This window comes from Dromiciops gliroides, chromosome 1 (genome assembly GCF_019393635.1).
Source record: "Dromiciops gliroides isolate mDroGli1 chromosome 1, mDroGli1.pri, whole genome shotgun sequence".
Classification (NCBI taxonomy): domain Eukaryota; kingdom Metazoa; phylum Chordata; class Mammalia; order Microbiotheria; family Microbiotheriidae; genus Dromiciops; species Dromiciops gliroides.
This window is the reverse complement of record NC_057861.1, coordinates 162,041,498-162,061,856: the sequence shown is the minus strand read 5'-3', so window position 1 is coordinate 162,061,856 and position 20,359 is coordinate 162,041,498. Positions and strand designations below refer to the sequence as shown.

Below are 20,359 nucleotides of genomic sequence, written 5' to 3'. Positions count from 1 at the left end.
AGCCCAGCTACACAAAGAGAAGCACTCTGCAAAGAAGTTGGCATCCAGGCAATGATTTCTTTAGTCAAGGTGACCCATAAAAGGGTTGTTTTTTTTAAAATCCTTACAGCAACCCTGTGTGATAGGTAGCTAGTACGAATGTTATTTATTGCACCTATTTTACAAATTTCACAGGTGACTTCCAGGGAACCATTTCCACAAAAGGCACTCTGCCTCTGGATTCACATGAATTGGGTTCAATCCAAAGAGAGCCAGTCTCCCAAAAGGTAGAAATAGGACAATAGGACTTTTATTACTCTTTTTGCTCCATTGACAGCATCCTAGAATTCTGGTGAAAAGGTTCCCCCACCACCACCAGGCAATGAGGATTAAGTAACTTGCCCATGGTCACATGGCTAGTAAGTGTCAAGTGTCTGAGGCTGAATTTGAACTCAGGTCTTCCTGTATCCAGGGCTGGTGCTTTATCCACTGTGCCACCTAGCTGCCCCAAGGGAAACACATAATTTAGGAAAATCTATATGCTCAAGGTAACTCACAACTCTGAAGTGCAGGCTTTGATGTTGTTGGTCTACTCAGGAACCTGCACTACATGAAGTAATTTCTCTGCTAACTGCTTCTCTTCTCCTTACCACTCTCCAGCTGGGCAAATTCTCCCCTTTTCTTACTCTTGAACCAATCAAACATTTATAAGCGCTTTCAATTTAAAATCACCAGCCATTTTCACTGTGATCTATTATGCACAGTCAAATAGAGGACATTCTGACTCACAATGTGTGAATGCATCTCAGTCTGTGTGGGACAAGCAAGTATCCAGATGGGCAATGCCTGCTGGGAGTTATGTTTCCTGGAATCCAGCATTCAGATTAATGTGTAGATGCCACTGGGGAAGGAGATGGCTCCTTCATGACCTTCTGTGAATAAGACTGGCAAGCATGTGTCCTGGGTTATCTTTGTGGACCTGGTGCTGTGACCAAGGAGTTCCCAAAAATGGCCCTACTGACAACTCTTCTACCCAGAGTATCTCATCACTAGTAAGGAGGATGCCACTAACAACCATGCTCATGGCCACTACATCATTGGAAGGTGATCATATACCCTCTGCTGGGTCAAATAGCAAAGTGTCCAGACAAATGCATAGGACTCCAAGACTTTCTGCTATTCTATAGATTTGGGGGTGGCACTGGTTTTGGCTTTACATTCCTGATGATGGAACAACTTCCAGTTGACCATGTCAAGAAGTTGAAGGTAAGGAGCAGCTAGGTGGCACAGTGGATAGAGCACTGGCCCTGGAGTCAAGAGGACCTGGGTTCAAATCCAGCCTCAGACACTTAACACTTACTAGCTGTGTGACCCTGGGCAAGTCACTTCACCCCAATTGCCTCACCAAAAAAAAAAAAAAAGTTGAGGCTAGAATGAATCTACCTAGTCCTTTAGATGTCTTCAGCTGTGGTAAAGACCTATGACTCCATCCTGACTACCCATACCACCTTAGAGCATCAGATTATGCTTTCTAGTAGACACTGAGACCATTTGTGATATCTGCCAAGAAATATGGGCATCAAATACCCAACTTAAACCACCTCAGCAGCCAAATTGGCTCTTCTATCACAGCTTCCCTTAATCTAGATGGTGCCCCTAATAGAGACCTAACAGAGTTCCATAACAATATGTTCCCCTACCCTCAAATCTAATTTCCCGTGCTACCTATGAGAACCACATCTTTGCTGAGAAGATCTATTTGAGTGGCTTTCAGCACCAGCAAACGCCAATGCCTGCTTCACGTATGCAAACCAGATAGTAAAGCTCAACCAGCACCACAGCAAGTACATGGTCTTCTGCCTCCTGCACCCTAGAGATGTGGGACCCAAAGATATCAACGCCGTCATCATGACCACCTCGAGCAAGTGCAGTATCTGGTTTGTAAGACTGGTGTCCTATTGACTTCAAGATCAGTGTCAACTACCAGTCACCCAATATGTTACCTGGTGGAGATCTGGCCAAGGAGCAGCAAGCACTGTGCATGCTGAGCAACACTGTGATCACTGTGTTTCCTTGGACCATAGGCTTGACCTGATATATGCTAATACTGAAATAGGTGAGCACATGGAGGAGGGAGAGCTTTCTGAGACTCAGGAGGACACAGCAGCTCTGAGAAAAGATTATGAGAAAGTAGGCATTGACTCCTATGAGGATGGTGGGGGGAGGGGGGCAGAATGACACTGGGATCTACTTAATTGTATTTGTTGTAAAATCCCTTTAAAAGAAAAGACTCTATTTAAAAATAACAACAAAAATCTTACAATGGCCCTTACCAGGGAATTGGAAAACACCAAACTATTGATTTCAGCAGTGATCTGGATTTGTTTGTACCTTGGACTGTGTGTAATCCTACACAGCCCTTCCAGATAGCCAGCATTTATTTTTTAAATGAATAATCGTGCACAGACATGTAGCAGACACGTCTATGTTTTAGTTGAATCAAGTAATTTTCACGAACTGGAAAAACTAAGTGAGGAAAGGAACCCACGAGGCTGGCTTTCCATTTCCGAGCTTTAATCTCTAAAATGCATGCCTTCTCACTTCCTGATGTGGGAAGGAGGGGGTGAACAGCATCTTCAAGGGAGAAAGACAGTTAAGCATTCCAACTGTGACAAGAAAATGCAAGTGATAAGTAACTAATTTTTCTTTATCAGTCTACATACAATTAGAACTCACTAGTCCAAAATATCAGGTTGTTTATATGCGTGTCTTAGTCTACCTTTTAAGGGGACATAAATTCCTTGAAGACAAGCACTATGCTGTTTTTCATCTTCAAATCCCCAGTGTTTAGTAGAGTACCTTGCATATAGTAGGTGCTTAATAAATGTTTGTTGAAATCAATGAAGTATGTTAAATTGGTGTACTTTTGTCAGAGAGAGAGGGAGAGAGAGAGAGAGAGAGAGAGAGAGAGAGAGGGAGAGGTGTCTTTTATTTGCTGTGCCTGTGGAGCACCTTCCAACTCACAGGACAAGCCCTCCAGAAAAAATTACTCCTGTCTTGATGTATTCTGTGCATCTGCACTCACTAAAGCCATAGACATAGACTGTCAACATTTACCTTTTGTGTTTTTTGTGGTTTTTTTGTTTTGTGTTTTGTTTTTTGTTTTTTGGTGAGGCAATTGGGGTTAAGTGACTTGCCCAGGGTCACACAGCTATTAAGTGTTAAGTGTCTGAGGTCAGATTTGAACTCTGGTCCTCCTGAATCCAGGGCCAGTGCTCTGTCCACTGTGCCACCTAGCTGCCCCTCAACGTTTACGTTTTACTCATCTGTCAGAGGACATAATTAGTTCAAGAAAGGTATTGAACAAAATATTGTTACAAGGAAAGTAGTAATAAAACATTTCCCCCCATAAACCTGGCATATACGATTCAAAAATGGACACCATCAGTGGGAAGGATGGACACTCTTAGGGAACATTTGTGGAAAATACAAGAAGGGAACTTGTATGACCATAGAACATGCATAGAGAAACCTTACATGTAGGATATATATTGTCAGGGCACACAAGGATTGGTATCTTACAGCTCTTATATGGCTGAGTCATTGATGTCTTCTGGTGGTATTGTTGTGTCGTTTGAAATTATATGGGGGGGTGTCTCTGTTCTGGGTTTTAGAGAACTTAGCTGGGGTTTCTAATATATTGCTACTTACAAATTAGAGGCTATAGCATCAGGCTTTAGCATTACACATTTATTAAATCATATTAAATGTTAAGAGAGAGAGAGAGAGAGAGAGAGCACATGGCTCTGAAAGTTCAGAATCTCTACATACCTAGTTAGAAAGGAGAGAGAGAGACCTCTTGACTGCCTCCTCAAGCAGCGTGAAAGAGCATAAGCTCCCTGCAGTCAGGAGGAGAGGTGGCCCTTACACACTGCTCAAAGCTAATTGGCTAGCATCATTCAAATTTATTGGTTTACTGGACTTGAGGGTGGTCCATATTAAAATGAGCAGTATGTGCTGAGGTCAGAGGACAGAGGACAGACCCTGGGGGGAGGGGGAGCAGAGAATGCTTTCAGGTAGGTGTGGTTTTAATCTCTATTGTCTCTATCTAGAGTCCAAAGTCCAACTTTACTGACTCTGGGCTGGCCTTAAAAGAGGTCAGACAAGATTCTAGAGTTAGGGCCTTGGGTGTGTAACGATTGGAATAACGCCACCTGCTGGATACTAACTGTAGAAGAGTTCTGCCCATGAAGCGAAGGTCTTTGAGGGCAAGACCAGGAGTCTTTTCTTTGGCGTCACTTCCTGACGCGGGATAGTGGGAGGAGGAAGGAAGAGACTGGCGCTCAGTCTCACTCTCTTTCCTTTGGACTCTGGTGGAGAGCGGAGCTAGAAATGTGCTCTCCCTTTAATAGATAGGAATCTAGGCCTTTCTCTCTCTCTTTACCAAATTCTTGTTTTCCTTAATAAACGCTTAAAGGTCTAACTCTTGCTAAAGCTTATAATTTATTGGCGACCACTCATTAGATATTTTAGACAGACTAGCTAGAATTTTAGCCCTTAACAGGTGGGGGGCCTCTGGGACCCCCAAAACCCATTATTTTCTCACATTGTGCTGTTCTCATTGATTGACTCCTCTTTGTTCTCCAAAGGGAGGGCATGTAGTACCAGAATATGCACTACACATTATTTCTTCAGTACACTACAAATGTAATGGTTGCCAGTTGTTCTTTTAATCATTATGCATGCCTCACTGGAATGAAGTTCTGAGCAAACTTAATTCCTAGCTCTAACACTGATTTGGGGGATCTGGACCAAGTTATTTGAAATTTAATGCCTCATTTTACTTATTTACAAAATGGAAATCCTATAATAAGAATAATCATCTCCCTACCTACTTCATTTCCACCTCTCAACCACAGGAATATCATTAAGAGTAATGATTTGTTGGGGGGGGCGGTGCGAGTCATCAGTTTTATTTAATCACACCCAGATTCCTCTCCCCCCACCCCAACTCACCCTGGTTCCATTATCTGCCAGGAGACATCCTCATGGTCCCTCGGGACAGGGCATGAGGATGGGAGAGCAGCAGGAAGTCTCTGACAACTTCATCTGGAAATGGATTATGGAGACTATGTCTAAGCAGCCTTCAGAAAAGCCCTTCAGGACTCTACCTATTTCCACCTTCTAGCTCTTCCTTCCAGGAGGGGGAAGAGTGAAGGCCAAAAAATGGAGGAAGTGCAACCTGTAGTGCTTGGTCCTCAGCACACAGAAGGTTCAGCACATGCCTCTATTGGTTAGCAAAAGTGGCCACCAAGTTTACATAAGAGAAGCTGTTGCCACCATTTCCTGGGGGCTGTGTGTGGGGACACATAGCATCCATGGGTGTGATAAGTGGGGTACTCATTCATCTGATGGGAAGAATCTTGGGATGGGAAGATGTACAACTTTCCACAGAGTTTCCAGCAGAACTGAGGTATCCCCAGGGTGACAAGGTGGAAATTTACCAATTAATGTTACAGCTAGGCAAAGAAGATTCAGTAGATGAGGCATTTGAATTCCACTCACAGACAATTATATCTGATGGTGAAATAGTCAGGTTGCATATGCAACTTTCCTTCATATTCTCAGCAAACAGATTCTGTGCTTTCACTAGCTGTGATGTTGCCCTCTTGGAAGACCAGTGTATAGTCTGCAGTCATAGGACCCTTTATGAATTAGAGCAAGTGAAAGTCACAAATACCTTGTTTTTGTAGGTCTGCTACAACAGGCCATTAACAGAATTCTTCATTTTGAGGTAGTAGGAAGAGCAGGGATTTTCCAGGGAAGAGAAAAATCCTTGTTGCAGATGTGGAATGAGAGGAAGAACATGGAGTTCTCAACAGTGACACCTGGAAGGTGAGAGGTGCTTTGGCTAATAGTAATAGGCTGGGATGTGAAGCTGTGTTATTGTTGGGGGCAGGCACGGCTATTTGGTGAATGGTTGAAGAAATATTCTTGGGGCTAACAGTTGTTGCTATAGTGATTTGGATGCTTTTTTGTAGCTATGGTACTGTTGTGGCTAGTGGGTGTAGCTGAGGTGTGATGCCCAGTGGGTGTGACTATGGTACTGTGGTGACTAGATGGTGCAGCTGAAGTGTGCTTAATGGGAGCAACTGAGGTGGTGTAATGACTATTGGCTATGGCTGAGGTGTGATGCTCAGTGGGTGTAGATGTCCTGCTGTGGTGACTGGTGGGTGTAGCTAAAGTATGCTACTGTAGTGCTATGGTGACTATTGGCGACAATAACCAGGAAAAGCCTTTTGGAGAAAGTGGTGCTTGACCTGAGTCTTGCAGAAAGCCAGAGATGGAATTCCAAAAGGCAGAGATGAGGAGGAAGAAAATTCTAGGCATGGGGGACAGCCAGTCCTCTATGAAAAAACACAGAGGAGGAAGATAGACAGCCTGTGTCACCAATAGCTAGTGTGCCAGCATGGCTGGAGGGCATTGAAGAGATGAATGAATAAGAAGACCGAAAAGGTAGCAAAGAACTTTAAATGTGAAACAGAGGAATTTCTATTTTATCTAAAGGAAATAGAGAGCTACTAGAGTTCATTGAGGCGTGACATAGTCAAACCTGAATTTTTAAAAAATTGTTTTATTGGCTCTGTGGAGAATGAATTGGAAAGAGGAGCATTTTGAAGCAGGGAGAAATAGAAAGCTATTATTTTTGTCTCTGGGCAGCTAGGTGGCTCAGTGCATTAATCCTGGAATTAGGAAGACTCATATTCCTGAGTTCTAATCTGGCCTCAGATACTTACTAGCTTTGTGACCCTGAGCAAGTCATTTAACCATTTGCTTCAGTTCCTCATCTGTCAAATGAGCGGGGGAAGGAAATGGCAAACCACTTGGGAGAAAATAATAGGTTTTGGAACTCCCAAGGGCCTCCCCCATTCGAGGGGATTATATTGAGATTGATTGAATGGACTTTGCTGATTGACTCACTTGGAGTTAACTTGACTGGAACCACACCTACCTGAAGGCCTGAACTCTGAGCTCAGCATGTTCTGCTCATGGACCACCCTCAAGTACAGTGAACCAATGGATTTGGGTGATGCCAGCCAATTAGCCTGGAGTGGTGTGTAGGGGCCACCTCTCATCTGGATCCAGAGATAGCTTCCGCTCTCATAGACACAGGAAGTTTCTCTTTTTGGCCTGAGACTCTGAGGTAGTGGCAGTGCCTTGTGCTAGGTAAGTAGCTAAGTATGTAGGTTTCTGAACTTTCTGAACTCCACGTGTTCTCTCTTTACTAATATTTAATATACTTTAATAAATGCTTAATGCCCCAAACTGGTCTAGTAGTCTCTAATTTCTAAGTAACAAACATATGATGAACCCCAGCTAATTTTCCCTACACTTGGGACAGAAATAGGGTGACCACATTTAGTTTTACTCGTCATACACTCCAGTATCTTTGCCAAGAAAACCCCAAATGGGGTCACAAAAAGTGGGACATGACTGAAACAACACAAGAACAAAATAATAGTCTACACAAAGTGATAAGGGCCAAATTAGGGTGATGGCTATGTGAGTGGAAGAAGGGGACAATGTGTTAGAGGTGTGGAGATAGACATGACAAGATGTGGCAATTGAATGGATATGGAGTGAGTGAGTGATGAGTCAAGGATGACACCAAGGTTTTGAAACTAAGTAACTAAAAAGTCAATAATGCCCTTCACAGTAACAGGGAAATTCAAAAAAGGTATGGATTTGGAGGGAAAGACGAGTTTTCTTTTGGACAGGTTGAATTTGAGATGCTTGACACATTTAATTCAAAATGTCCAATGGGCAGTTCATGAACTTGAACTGGAACTTGGGAAAAAGAATAAGACTGAATACATAGATCTGGGAGTCATCTGTGTAGAGATGATAACTGAACCCTTTGCAGGAGAACCAGCCAAGATCATAGAGTAGGAGAAAACAATACAGGCAACTTTCCCCACAACTACTCCAAATATCTAAGAATGCTGGACTGAACAGTGATTGGGTAACTGAAGGAGAAAATACTATTTATAGATGACAGGGTCATTTTCCAGTCCAAGAGCACAAAAATCACTAGGGCAAATGACTAAGGCAGAAACTATGAAATATGGATGGGCCAAGATCACTACTGAGTCAATGCTCAGAATTCTATACTAGGCTAGCAGCATGGGGATACCCAGAATGGATCCTGGACTCATTCCTTATCCAGATCAAAGTTATCTGGGAGCACAAACCATGTGCTCAGAGCTCCCAAGTAGGCCAGGAACATGTGGACACCTATAGCTCATCATGGACCCAAGCCTAGGTCCAAGACAACAGCAAGGTATCCCCCAAAGGGCCAAGAGCTTGAACTCAGGAGGCAGAGTTCTAAGCTAGGTCAGCAGTACAGGATGTCCAAAACTGACCTCTCTGACTTACTTCCTCTTCACCGTTTCAGGCCAGCAGCTTGTGGTCTGGTGCATGCAGGGGTTACCCAGAGATCTTTCACTTAGTCAACTGCTTAGGACAGCTGTATGGGGGAAGGGGACATCTCCCAGAGAGGTCCAGATCACAAAACTCAGCCCCCACAGCCCCTAGGTAGGCTCAAAGGGTTGTCCACAGTATATCACTGGAAAAAAAATGAGGGAATGAAAAAAAAAAAGATAAAGACCTATTACAATCCCAGGAATTCTCAAGACACAAATCCAGAAGAGGAGAATAACTCAAAAACTATACAACTAAAGCCTCAAACTAAAACCCAACTTGCCTAGAGGATCAATTAGAATTCCTAGAAGAAATGACGCAAAAGTTTAAAATGAGATTTTAATAAAATATTATGAATTAAATGAGTCTAATAAAGGAAAGAATTGGAAAAGAAATGAGAGCTATGGAGGAGAGACTTAGGAAGAAAATTAACTTCTGAGCACAAGAGATTTACTCATGCACAAGATTTCCCAAAATTAAGAATGGACCAAAAACCAGTTAATGATTTCAAAAGACAAAAATCAATAGTAACATTAAGTCAAAAGATTGGGTATCTTATCTCAAAAACAACTGATGTGGAAAACAGGTCAAAGAAATAATAATTCTAAGAATCACTGAACTACTTGAAAGCTGTGAAAAATAAAAGAGCCTGGATATCATATTTTAAGAAATCATGAAAGAAAACTGCTCATGTGAAAATAAAATCTACAAGTAACCTGAGGGAAACCTCAAAATGAAAACTCCTAGGAACACTATAGCCAAAATCCAGAACTTCAGACAAAGAAAAATACTGTAAGAATCAGAGTTCAATTATTAAGGATCATGGTCAAAATCATACTTCTAAGAACTGTTTGGGGCAGCTTGGTGGTGCAGTGGATAGAGTAGCAGGCCTAGAGTCAGGAAACCTGAGTTCAAATCCAGCCTCAGATACTTATTACCTGTGTGACCCTGAGCAAGTCCCTTAACCCTGTTTGCCTCAGTTTCCTCATCTGTAAAATGAACTGGAGGGGGCAGCTAGGTGGTGCAGTGGATAAAGCACTGGTCCTGGATTCAGGAGGATCTGAGTTCAAATCTGGCCTCAGACACATGACACTTACTAGCTGTGTGACCCTGGGCAAGCCACTTAACTCTCATTGCCCCACAAAAAAACAAACAAAATGAACTGGAGAAATAAATGGCAAACCACTCCACTGTCTTTGCCAAGAAAACCCCAAAAAGTATCACAAGTAAACAACAAGGACAGTTTGATCTTCTCATCTCTTTGAATTGGTGATATGACCCCATCATTCTCCACAGAGAAAGGATTAAGATATCTATCAAATGAAAGAGGTCCTTTTATTCCACGAGTAAGGGGAGTGGTTCAGGAGGAAAAGGGATTGTTACTCAACTAATTCTGTAACATTAACCACAAAGCTATATTTTTACATATTGTGATTTTCTTTGTCAAGGTTCCTACAAATATTACATAAAATTGTTTTGGGGCAGAAATCTGCTGGAATATTGGTGGGCATGGGAAGCTCTTTCTCCAAGCTAGAAATGCTGATAGTAGATTAAAGTTAAATTAAATAAAATTGTTTCTGACAGACTTGAGACTAAAAATACAGAGTATAGTATTAATATTACTATCCTTCCTTTCCACACATACTTTATCTCAGTCCCCACAATACTCGGAGATAGATAACAGACTCTTTTATTTATTTTCAATCTCTCCCTGTCTACTGGCTCATTTCCTGTTGCTTACGAACATGCCCATGTCTCCCCTATCTTGAAAAAAACCAAAAAACCCAACCCTTAATAGAGCCTTCCATCCCCACTAAATATCATCCTACATCTCTTCTGCCTTTTGTAGCTAAATGCTTCAAAAAGGTTACCTATAATTGGTGCCTCCATTTTCTCTCCTCTCACTATCTTCTTAACCTCTTACAATCTGGCTTTCAACCTTAACATTATGATGTAGGAGGTAAAGAAGGGGTTAACAGACAAACCTAAGACCTGAGCTCTGATTTAGATCTGAGCTCTAAGAGGGATTCAGACCCCAGTTCTGAAAGGGATTAATGGATAACTTAAGACTTGGGCCTGATGTGGGATGGAATTTGGGGTCAAATTGATCATGAGTCAGACCAAAAGAATTACAAGACCTAGTGACTCAGTTTCCCAAGTTTTATTGCAATACTGTGGGTGACCACAGGGAGAGAACCAGAATAGTGGAAAGGTATCTCTCAAATAGTAAAAGGAAAGACAGTTATATTTATAGTATGGATAAATTGATTATCAGTATCATTATAATAATCTCCACCTTGGGGAGGTACAGGGGAGGGCTTATCCTAATTTGGAGTTCCTGGGGTTCTAAGCCAACCCCCAAGGTGGGTACTTTTCTCAGTGGAGGTGTGTTTTGGGGGTTTACATGTCATAAAGTGAATCTGGGGACAAATTTGGCCTTTTCTGTGCATGTCTCTTTCTGATTCCCATGACTAGTTTCAAAACGTAATCATTTTTCTTTAGAATTTCTATATCCTGGGGGCAGCTAGGTGGTGCAATAGATAAAGCATAGGCCTTGGATTCAGGAGGACCTGAGTTCAAATCATGCCTCAGACACTTGACACTTACTAGCTGTGTAACCTCAGACAAGTCACTTAATCCTCATTGCCTTGCCAAATTAAAAAAAAAAAAAGATATCTAAGAATTTCTATACCCTTTTCATTTCTTTTAAGGTCATCATGGTCTCTCTCCCTCTGTTCCCGTTATGGGCACTGATTTCTGTGGGTACAAGAACCTAGTATGCTAACTTGTAAGTTATCCATTAACTGGGGTCTAACTCCCTTTTAGAGCTAATATCTGAATTAAAACTTGGGTTTTAGGTTTTTCTATTAACCCCTTTTTGCCTCCTACATCAGGCCTTCATCAAAGTCAGGGCCTAGGTTCTTGTTAACTGGTACCTGGAGATCTGGCTTCTATTAATTACCCCCATTAATCACCACTCATAACAAAAACATAAAGAGGCAGGTCATAGAGACCTTAACTACGACAAAAAACATAGAGACAGGCTATATAAATCGTAATTGACAAATGTTAATATCCAGAAGCTAGGGCTGAGAATGAAAAACACAGGGACACTCTGACCTTGGCAAGTTGAGGTAACATGCACAGAAAAGGCCAAATTTGTCCCCAGTTCACCTTATGATGTGTAAACCCCCAAAACACACCTCCTCGGAAAGAGGTAACTACCTCAGAGGTTGGCTTAGGATCCCAGGAACTCCCAATTAGGATAAACCCTCCCATGTACCTCCCTAAGGTGGAGATTATTATAATGAGACTGATAATCAATTTATCCATATTATAAATACAACTGTCTTTTCTTTCCCTATTGGAGAGACACCTCCATGGTGCTCTCCCTGTGGTCACTCACAGTATTGCAATAAAACTTGGGAAACTGAGTCACTGAGTCTTGTAATTCTTTGGGACCCCTCACAATCAGTCTGATTAATTAAACCCACCCCACATCAATTCCACTGGAAAAGCTCTCTCCAAAGTCATTAATGATCGATCTCCTATTTACTAGATCCACTGGCCTTTTCTCAATGCTCATCTCCTTGAACTCTCTTTAGCCTTTGACACTGTTGATCACTCTGCTCCTTGATACTCTCTTCTCTCAATGTTTTCAGGACACCACTCTTTCCTGGTTCTCCTCCTACCTGAGCACTCCAATTTCCTTTGCTGAATACTCTTCCAGATCATGCCCTCTAACCACAGGCGTCCCTCAGGGTTCTGTCCTTGGCCTTCTCTTTTCCCTCTATACTACTCTGGTTGGTGATCTCATCAGCTCCCATGGATTTAATTACCATCTTTTTTCTGATGGTTCTCAAATCTACATTTCCCCCCAATTTCTCTACTGACCTCCAATTTTGCATCTCCAACTGCCTTTTAGACATCTTGAAATGGATGTCCGGGAAATATCTCAATATGTCCAAAACAGAGCTCACTACCTTTCCTCTTACATCCTCCCCCCTGACTCTCTACTTCCCCTATTACTGCTGAGGGCCAGGCATTCTTCCTGACCCTAAGACTCATAACCTAGGAGTCATCCTGGATTCATCAATATCTCTCACCTCCCACGTCCAAGTTGTTGCCAAGACCTGTCAATTTCACCTTTGCCACATCTCTCAAATACATCCCTTCCTCTCTTTGGACATTGAAACCACTCTGGTACAGGCCCTCGTTAACTCATGTCCTGATGATTGCAATAGCCTGCGGTTGGGTCTTTCTGTTTCATTTCTCTCCCCATTCCAACCCATTTTCCATTCAGCCACTAAAGTAATTTTTCTAAAGGCCAGATCTGGTCATGTCACTTACATGCCATACCTATCACCCACCCGCGTCAATAAACTCCAGTAACTTCCTATCATCTCCAGGATCAAATGCAAAAGGCTTTGTTTGGCATTCAAAGTCTTCATAACCTAGTCCCCTCCTACCTTTCCAGTCTTCTTACATCTCACTCCCCACCACTAGCCTTTTGGCTCTGTCAATCAGCTCCAGGGATATCTTCTGACTGTCTCTCATGCCCGGAATTCTTTCCCTCTTCCACTCTGCCTATTGACCTCCCCAGTTTCCTTTCAGTCCCAAATAAAATCCTACCTCCTTTACGAAGCCTTCCTTTACTCCTCTTAATTTCGTTGCCTTTTCTCTATTAATTATTTCTATTTATCTTATATATAACTTGATTTGTATATATTTGTTTGCATTTTGCCTCATTTTGTATCCCCAGCATTTAGTTCAGTATCTGGCATATAGTAGGTGCTTAATAAATGTTTTTTGATTGATATTGTCCCTAATTTTACAAATAAGAAAACTGAGGTTGAATAAGAAATTGTGACTTGGTTAAAGTCCTCAGGTAGTAAATGACCAGGCTGTGTCTATAACCCACATCTACTGTCTCAAAGTTCAGTGTTCGTTCCATTATATTATATGATTGGAACAGGTAATAAGTACAGAGAAGGGAGAGATAATTTTGTCTGGAATGATTAGAAAAGGCTTAATGGGGGCAGCTAGGTGGCACAGTGGATAAAACACAGGCCTTGGATTCAGGAGGAGCTGAATTCAAATCTGACCTCAGACACTTGACACTTGCTAGCTGTGTGACCCTGGGCAAGTCACTTAACCCCATTGCCCCACCAAAAAAAGAAAGAAAGAAAGAAAGAAAGAAAGAAAGAAAGAAAGAAAGAAAGAAAGAGAAAGAAAGAAAGAAAGAAAGAAAAGGCTTAATGTAATAGTCAGGATTTGATATGAGAATTTAAATGTAAGTAGAACTGTGACAGGCAGAGAGGGAGATGACAAATATTTAGAGTAAAAAAAGCATTTCGTACATTGTCATTTTCAACTGAAAGTGGAATTAATGGAATATAATTCAGAATGAAAAATACCAATATTGACAAGTGACATTTTTAAGCTGTACTTGGTATCTAGGAAAAGAAACTGTATCAATAGCTTGTTCAGTCATTTTTTCAGCGTGTCCAATTCTTTGTGGCCCCATTTGGGTTTTTCTTGGCAAAGATATTGGAGTAGCTTTCTATTATCTTCTCCAGATCATTTTATAAATGAGGAAACTGTGGCAGACAGGGTGAAGTGCCTTGCCCAGGGTAAAACAGCTTGTAAATGTTTGAGGCTAAATTTGAACTCAGGAAGATGAGTCTTCCTGACTCCAAGGTCGGTACTACATCCACTGGGCCACCTACCTGCCCACATCTCTCTATGTGTTGAAACCTAATCAATATTATAATCAAAGAGCAAGCTGCTCATGAAAGCAGAATGCATTTTGCTCCAGGGTGGCACACCCATAACTGAATAATTAATTATTACATATTTTAAACAAATGGTTGCCTTAAACTCTTTAATATTTAAAAATTTAATTTTGATTTTTAAAACAGTCTAAGCTTAGCAAACAACAAAAGCATTAGAATTTCCACATATAAAATAGAATTAGAAATGAAAATGTGAATCTTTATTATGTACAGCTTGTTTTTCCTTTTAAGTATAAGGGTAGGGTTGAAACCCCCCCACCACCACCATTAGTTATAATATATTAACAGTATGAATAGGTTTCAATCAAGCAGAAGACTGAAGTTTGAAAGGTCTTCAAAAACCATCAGATGAGGCAAAATAATTCCAGACAGTAAGTCTGTTCTAATAGGCTGGGAAACTTGGCCACATCTCCAAGTGTTGTCAAGTGAATTAAGAAGGTTGAGGAATTCCATAAATCAATGTATTCCTGAGGGACTCCCTGGGGTTAGCCTTGGCCAGGTTTCTTTTTCCTTTCCCAACTTTCCATTTTCTTTCTTTCTTTCTTTTCTTTTTCTTTTTTTTTTTTTGGTGAGGCAACTGGGGTGAAGTGACTTGCCCAGGGTCATACAGCTAGTAAGTGTCAAGTGTCTGAGGCCAGGTTTGAACTCAGATCCTCCTGAATCTGGGGCTCGTGTTCTATCCACTGTGCCACCTAGCTGGCCCCAGGACCTTCCATTTTCTAAGGATCTGGAAGATTCTGGACTTCTCATCTTCCAATCAGTATTGTAAATGCTTCCTCAGATCAACAGTATCTACATCATAAGTCAAAACCAAACTGGGCACAGATTAATCATGCTTAAGGGGAACTTCTGGAGCATTCAAGAAATGGAACAGAATGGCTTCCAACAACCAGAAGCTGTGACTTACCCCACTGCCACATGTGCTCTCTTTACTTTTACTTGGACTCTGTATGTTCTTGAGGTAAAGGGTGTCAAAGACATTTGAGGGAATGTTTTATACCAATTTTTCTTACTGTACCACCTTAGTAAATTTTGTTGTTTATTTAGTCATTTTTCAGTCATGTCTGACTCTTCATGATCCAACTTGGGGTTTTCTTTCTTTCTTTCTTTCTTTTTTTGGTGAAGCAATTGGGGTTAAGTGACTTGCCCAGGGTCACATGGCTAGTAAGTGTCAAGTGTCTGAGGCCGGATTTGAACTCAGGTTCTCCTGAATCCAAGGCTGGTGCTCTATCCACTGCGCCACCTGGCTGCCCCCAACTTGGGGTTTTCTTGGCAAAGATACTGGAATGGTTTGCCATTTCCTTCTCCAGCTCATTTGACAGATAAGGAAACTGAGGAAAACAGGGCTAGGTGACTTGCCCAGGATCACACAGTAGGTAATTATCTGAAGCTGGATTTGAACTCAGGAGATGAATCTTCCTGACTTCAGATCTGGTGCTCTAATCATATCAACACCTAGCTGTCCACCTTAGTAAATACCCCTTTCTAAAAGCTACTTGAGACTGGCTGATTATTCTGATGGAATATTATTGTGCTATAAGAAATGACAAGCAAGATGATTTCAGAAAGGCCTGGAAAGATTTGTATTAACTGATGTATAGTGAAGTGAGCAGAACCAGGAGAACGTTGTACACAGTGACAGCATTATTGTTTGATGAACTGTGAATGCCTTAACTGTTCTTAGCAATATAATGATCCAAGAAGACCCTGTGTAATTTAAATGTCTAAATTTAGGTTCTAATCTGTCCCCCCCAGTTTTTTGGGGAAACTGACTAAAATCACTGATAACCGAGTTCAGGTTTTTAAGGGTTTATTGAAAGATAGTAAAAGAAAAAGATTGAGAACAGAGTTCCTATAACCTGACGATCCCTAGCTTCCACTTCTGAAGTCCTCTGCCATCACCATGAAGTCTCAAAGCCAAAGAGAGCAAGCTCCCTGCGCAGGCTCTGCTTCCTCCTTCCTGTCCCCTCCCAGAATGGGAAGTTCTTCAAGCCGATTGGTTGACTGGGCCGGAAGGTGGTCAAAGTTCAAAGTTCTTAGCTTCTGAGAACCATGCTTTTTAAAGTACTCTTAAGTACCAGCCAGATGTGCTTACAATCTAGTTAACTAGGAGTCAATAATCCAGTCAGCCGCCTTATCCAATTCAATAAATTTAAATCTCCAGGTGGGTCCCTGAGTATCTGCTAAATCCATTATTTTAACACAATCCCAAAGGACTAATGATAAAGCATCCTATCTGCCTTCAAAGAGAGAACTGATATTGATTGAACATAGACTGAAGCATGCTATTTTTCACTTTCATTTTCTTTTATTCAAGTTTTCATATGACTAATATGGTAATGTTTTACATAATTGCACATGTATAACCTATATCTGATTGCTTACTGCCTCAAGGAGGGAGGAGGGGGAGGAAGAGAAGGAGGGATAAAATTTGAAACTCAAAACCTTTAAATAAAAATGTTTATTATTTAAAAAAAAAAGACTGGCTGACTAAATTCATTCTCAACTGATATTCTTAGCAGAGAGTACATAGGAATGAGGGCTTGGTCTGATAGCATTATAGAAGAAACATCCCAAGCCCTAAAACCTTGAAGGGGGGGGGGGCTATAGGAGTGGGCCTAACTCTGGGAAACTGAGCTCAGAGTATTCACTCCTTAAATTTATAATATTCAACTTGTAACTTTCACTAGTGCCTGCTGGTCTGTGATTCCTTCAGGCCTTTCTTTTATTTGCTTCAGTATATTTTAAAATACTTCAGTTGCCCTCTTTTATTTCTTGGGGAGGAGGACCGTATTACTATCTCCCTTCCTCCAAGAGAAAACAAAACCAAACCTTTAGAACAAACATGTTCCCATTTTCCCCAGTGTTGTTAGTTGATCAGGTTAGCTTGATGATGTTACAGATAGGTGAGTCATTGTTTTCAGACTTGTTTCCCTTTCCTTGTAGAAGGTGGCACATTGTTGATGGGATGGAGGTCTGGATACTTGTTTGCTATTTGATTAAGGCTCAGCATCTGGGGTGAGCTGGGATAGAGTGTTTCATTTGATCAGCTTCAGGCTATTGTGGATTGAAGTTAGCCTATTCTACAATGCCTGTAAAAGGAAACAGGGAATCTTTAGTTAGGGAAAATTTTTTTAAAAATCAGAGAACTGTAGAAAGAGAGCTTAGCATAGACAAGAAACCTAAGATGTGACTTGGTTCCTCTGGGAGGTGGGGAACCTGTGTATTTGCATAGCCTCTCCTCCAGAAGCTTTGAAATCTTTGAAAAGGCTCAGACACAGGCATATTACATTTGTGGGTGCTTTCACTGATGCTGTTAAGGGTGGGGAAAGGGGACCAACAAAAAGCAGTGGTAGGACCTATCAATGACTTAGTCTGGGGGAAAAATGTAGCCACTGGACAAGTCCCCTGCACAGAAAAAGGGGAATTTCCTGGACAGTGCCAAGTTCCTAGAGACATACATTTTCCAGCCTTTTGGAGAATAAAAAGAGGTAATTCCTGAACAGGTTCATGAAGAAAAAATAATCAAACTCTTCTCCCAGAGATAAAGGGACTGAACTACAATATAGTGGAGAAAAAACCTGAATATTGCCCTCTGTTTCTACTCTGTATTATTCAGACAGTGCAGTTCCCATGGTAAAATGAAGCATTGCCTTTCTTTTCTTTTTAAAATAGTATTGTAAAGACAATTTTTTAACTTCCTTTTTTTTTTTTTGCAGGGCAATGAGGGTCAAGTCACTTGCCCAGGGTCACACAGCTAGCAAGTGTCAAGTGTCTGAGGCTGGATTTGAACTCAGGTCCTCCTGAATCCAAGGCCACTGCTTTATCCACTGCGACACCTAGCTGACCCCATAAAGACAATTTTTAACATTCTTTTTTTTTTTTTTTTTGGCAGGGCAATGAGGATTAAGTAACTTACCCAGGGTCACATAGCTAGTTAAGTGTCAAGTGTCTGAGGCTGGCTTTGATCTCAGGTCCTCCTGAATCCAAGGCCAGTGCTTTATCCACTGCACACCTAACTGCCCCCCCCCATTCATTTTTTAATAACATTTTTCGAGTTCCAAATTTTCTCCCTTGTTTCCTTCCTTCTCCTTTCCCTAAGACAGTAAGCAATTTGATATAGGTTACATATGTGCAATCATGTAAAACCTATTTCCATATTAGTCATGTTGTGAAAGAAGAAGCAAAAGAAAAGGAAAAAACCACAAAGAAATAAATTGAAAATAGTATGCTTCAATTTGCATTCAGAAAATTGTTAATTTTCCTTCCAGACTGAAAACAAGCCATTAAGATAGCACTATAAGTCTGAAAGCCCTTATGGGTCCTTGCATTGGAAGATGGGACACAATATAAAAAGAGGAAGAGAATTGTCATGTCTGCTTATTGGCTATATGAGCCCTTTGTGTTTTGCATTTTTCTGCAGAGTGAAATAAAAGTTGCCTTCCACTTGATATATATTTGTAAAGGAGAGGATTCCCTCTTCCCACCTTAATTAATGTAATCACAGAAGCCCCAGTAAATAATCAGTGAAAGGAAGGTCTTCCTTTCTCACCCCGGTTTATGTAGTGACAGAATCAAATAATCAACAGGGGAAAAATAGGTAAGCAATTCTCCTAGAACCCCACTAAAATGTATAAATAAGTACCTAATGGATCTGAGAGAATTGTAGGGTATTGGCCATTGGATAAAGACAAATTACACAAATGAGGAAACATCTTATGAATGACTAAATCTCTTATACTCCATGGGGCCTATGTATGGAAATACTAAGTCATTTTGAGAGTCCCACCAATTCACTAGAATCCATGGAAGGAATCTAGGCAGTTCAGGAATTGAAGATCTTAGGTTCAGGAGTTGGAGCCTGAAGTGGAGGGAAAACCATGCCCAGTGTTATGGGCCTGGGGTACCTCAGAAGTTTTCTGAGGGTAAATTAAAGAACTTTCTCCTTGAGAAATTAAACCAAAGGACAGACACACCTAAAGAGATAAGTGGCACCAGATCAGGACTGAGCTAGCTCCAGGACCACCACCCTTCATTCCAGTCTCCCCCACCCCTCAGGGAGATAAGACTAGGTGTGGCTACTCCCTTTCTGGTGTGAGGGGGAGAGAGATGCCTTGAGAGATCCAGAGCTGCCCCTCACCCAACTTCCCCCAGCCACCACCAGTAGGGGATGGTCCTTCCCCAGTAAGGGAACTTTCCACAGTCAGATGATCACCTCATGGGACCACCATTGGTCCTCTATAAAAGTATCTGCCTGTCTCCTGCTCTGGGAGAAACGTATCTCAGAGAGCCACACTTCTGTGCCATGCCTTCTCCCCATGAGAAGTCCAAGGATTTCTCTCTTGGTTTCCTTTCCCTAGCGCCTAAATAAACTATTATTTTACTCTAATTGGATTTGCGTGCAAAAGGGTGTAATTCTTTAAAGAGGAATTCCTAAGGACCCCCACCCCAAACCCCCATCAATTTCCCCCATAACACCCATGAAAGGGGATTGATGGAGGTGGTGGGGTTGGAGATTTCCCCTCTCCCACCCTTAACCATGTCTTTGGAGATACCAGCCAGTAGATGACCTGCAGCACACAGGACAGATACACATGTAGAAAGACAGTCACTTCAGGAAGTAGGCAGATTCAGGAAGTGACCCCTGCACTCCCCCAGAGTAAAGAGAAATGTTGGCTTTGGACTCAAAAAAAAAAAAATGAGTAGATTCCTGGAGCCCAGCTGAGTGGCCCAAACTAGCAGAAAGCTTCACACAAAGGGAGCTTGAGAATGCATGAAAATGCTGTAAAGGGTAGTCTAAGGATTTACGAGTTATCCCTTTGACACACATGTTCCCTACATGTGTGCCTCATTACCATTCTATTCTAAGTCTGAGCCCACTTTCCCCATGGATACAGTGTATATTTGTGGGAGAGTGTATATGAGGTTTGGGGGCAATGTTTTGTACCAAGTTTTCTTACTATAACATCTTAGTAATGCTGTTGCTAAAAGCTAGTTAATCTACCAGTTTATTATCAACAGGAAACACACTGATAGGGACTCAGGAATTACCATGTTCAAAGAAGTCAATCTGAGATAGCAGCCACCCCTTCTGGGGATCCAAC

The 20,359-nt window shown here is 41.5% G+C and overlaps 2 pseudogenes; one reads left to right on the top strand and one right to left on the bottom strand.

Moving 5' to 3' along the window:
* Window positions 1-769: 769 nt before the first annotated feature.
* LOC122746773 lies at window positions 770-2,217 on the top strand (annotated as a pseudogene).
* A 3,056-nt stretch (window positions 2,218-5,273) lies between these two features.
* The window catches only part of LOC122746768, a 34,016-nt pseudogene continuing 18,930 nt past the window's right edge, over window positions 5,274-20,359 (bottom strand).